Source organism: Diuraphis noxia, unplaced genomic scaffold, assembly GCF_037042655.1.
Source record: "Diuraphis noxia isolate RWA-SAM2 unplaced genomic scaffold, SU_Dnox_SAM2 contig0004, whole genome shotgun sequence".
NCBI classification, from domain to species: domain Eukaryota; kingdom Metazoa; phylum Arthropoda; class Insecta; order Hemiptera; family Aphididae; genus Diuraphis; species Diuraphis noxia.
The window spans coordinates 72,130,747-72,134,240 of NW_028301714.1; the positions used below are offsets into that span (position 1 = coordinate 72,130,747).

A 3,494-nucleotide genomic window follows, 5' to 3' on the forward strand; every position below is an offset into this window, starting at 1 on the left:
CATAAAAAAAAAATGTACAAACACAAAACTGTAATTTAGCTAATCAAATGACCATAATCAATTAATTGTGTTAAAATGAAAACTAAATATAATTGTGGGCTAATGACTTAGTTATCGAAGTCTTAATTTTCAATAGAAAAATAAAAATTATAGTGAATAGTTTTCGACACGGACCACAACCGCGTCAAAATAAAACGCATCGTCAAATCTTTTCACGACGCACGTAACACGTTGTCAATGAAATGGAATAAAAAAATAAAAATATTGCACCACACGTGAAATATAATATGTTTATACGATCGTATATAATGTGCGCCTAAGTACCCCTTCACCCGTGTAAACTTCATTTCTCGCCGTGCCGCCACCGGTCGACTGCACTCCATTCATACTACGTATATAATAACACAATAATAAATAAAAAATGTATATAATAAAATATATATGTGACATTATGACGTAATATTGTTATAAACGCATTACATTATATTTCAATCACCACATATCGACTACACCGATCGTTTCTGTCCGGCGTTGCGGAAACGAAGTCCGGTCAAATTCTAAGAACACGTGGGTATACGGATTTTTCGGTATTTTTTCTAGCGGTCGCGCATATTATATTATATTATATTTCATACAGGAGAACGAATGGAATGGGACCAACGTTGTATGTAAACAGCGATGGCTAGAATATGTAGTGTGAAGGGGATGTGAGGTCGGGCGAGGTACTTTCTATTTAAAAAAAAAACATATCTATATATTTTAGCTTCACCATTCAACATTCTAAACTGCGAAATGGCATATTATATATTATGCCGTTTTATACGATTTTGGATATTGAGACTACACTGACAAAAAAATAAATAAAAAAATACGAACTTAAGTAAGAACTTGAAAAAAATTCCTAATACTACACGAGATACTGCAAACTTATTAACTTGTTAAATTATTTTTAACGTGCAGGGTTTAATAATACTGATAATACTGAATGTATTTAAATTTTATTTTAAGTATGATATTCGCTCATCAATAATCATTTGATGCTTAAGTGTATTGTATGTCTAATAAACAACTATTAATTATAAATAAGTTGTTTTAGTAAATAACACAAATAATATTTAAATTTTAAACATTAATGTTTCGTTATAAAAATTATAATAGTATCGATATTATTTTTGTTCATTGTAATATTTCGAATGTAAATTATACAAAAAACAACATACAACTGCATATTTTGTCATTCTGATTTGATTTTATTTTTATATGTTTAATAAACTCAAATATTATATGGGACAAAATAAATTCTATTAGAGGCAATCAACACAACACCTTACCCGACACTCTTCTATATAATCAAAAAAAATTTTATCAACGCAAAATGCCACCGAATCGTTCGCACACTTTTTTCATAAACACAATAGTTTTATTTTTTGATAACTAGCTAAACAATTAACATAGGGACTTAGAGCTTAACTACACTAACACGAATTCCCTACAATACAAAATGATATTTAAATATATCATAATTATGCGTTAACGAGTAATTCATGTACGTCCCTACCTACCTACATTTTAATAATAACACATTACTAGGTTGAACAAATTGTTATTTCATCTCAAAATGTTATTGGAATAATTACTTATAGATTGGTTTATGAAAATTGTTAAAAAAACAACACTCAATCTCGTAAAAGTGCATTATTTATAGACCTCTAATCTCGAGTATAATATTGGTAAAAAAAATTCCCGATGTTGACTGCAAACAAATACCATAGTCCTTAAGTATATATATAGCTGAAACTCATACTGTTTACCAAGCACTATCAATTATATCATCTTTAAACTCAACAAACTCCCACATAATCATCAGTGACTCCTTGAGTGCCCTCCTGCCATCTCTAACCCCTAACAAAAAAACGAACTTACCCAACACATTCAGAAAACAATACCTGAAATAAGCACCATCACATGTTTCATGTGGATTCCCTTACACATTGGGATACCCGGAAACGAAAAGGCAGACACATCAGCCCTCGAAGCCATTACACCTCCACAATCCATCCAAACCAACTCTTCTTTCTCATTCGAAATCTTTGGCATAATCCATCGAAAAATAATTGAAGAATAGCAACTTTTTCGGGAAAATATTCGCCTCACTAACAAACCGAGAAATACAAAATTATTCGTTTAGAAATTCATTTACCCTCCCGGCACAAGAAGAAGAGAAGAAGTAACCGTCACTCGAGTCAAAATAGGTCATCTCCGCTTAACCCATGTATGTATATCTAAAAAGAAAAAAGACCAGCACCAATATGTGATACTTGCAACACATCATTAACGATTGAGCACATTGTTATCACCTGCCCAAAATACGCAGATGCGCGCAAGATATTTCGAAATCCTGTTTCTCTTCACTAAGCCTTCAAAGATGAGAACACAGCTGCAATCGGTACATTTTTCCATAATATAAGCACTAATATATATCCATTGTAAATAATAATAATAATTATGGTGTCTCGTGAGGATTTACCCATTGCGATATCTCCCGAAATAATGGTGATATCGAAATTCTGATTTTTTAATAAGACTCACAGAGATAAAAACTACAATTAATTCATATTTTAATGTTTTGGTAAAAAAGTAAAAAAATGTATTTTCTTCTTTAATTATTTCCAAAAAAACTAGAGATAGCAATTTTTTACAGTTTATTTTTCTGAAAATATTGACGTTTCAAAATGTTATATTCATTTATTTCCCGATTTTTAATATTTTTTTTAGTTTCGAGAAAAATTGCGAATTATTTAACACCGTAATTTTATCAAACATGTGACACACCGCGCCACGCGCATTCCCATACCGCCGGCAGAATATTTTCCGTATTCCTAATAGTTATAAATTTATAATCATATTTTATTTCTTCAAAACTAGAAAAAATATTAAAAATCTAAAAATAATGAAAATAAAATTATGAAATGTCAATATTAAAAAAAAAATAAAGTCTACAAAATGGCTATCTTTAATTTTTTTTGGAGATAATTAAATAAGAAAATACATTTTTTACTTTTTTAACAAAACATTAAAATATGAAATAATTGTAGTTCTTATCTCTGTGAGTCTTATTAAAATACCAGAATTTCGATACCACCATTATTTCGGGAGATATCGCAATGGGTAAATCCTCGCGGGACACCTTGTATATTCTTTTACTTGTTTAACATTTGATTAAAGTAGGCTAAAAACCTGTGTTGCTGAAGCCTCAATAAACTATTTTAAAAATATATATACATATATACTCAAATATAAACACGAATACACATTTTATTTTTCTATAATATTTACATCGTATTCTTTAATTTGGAAAGTCAAAAGTATCAATAATAGATTCTGGAACGTAAATCATTGTTAGTTGAAATTATTAATGCTGCGTCTTACTTAGGTAACTTTTTTTCATCGACTCGACCGGATCGAACACACACACAATGGGCTGTATATCACAG

At 29.9% G+C, this 3,494-nt stretch overlaps 1 pseudogene; it reads left to right on the forward strand.

Moving 5' to 3' along the window:
- The first annotated feature begins 451 nt into the window (after positions 1-451).
- Positions 452-2,490, forward strand: LOC149056458 (uncharacterized; annotated as a pseudogene).
- Positions 2,491-3,494: the final 1,004 nt, after the last annotated feature.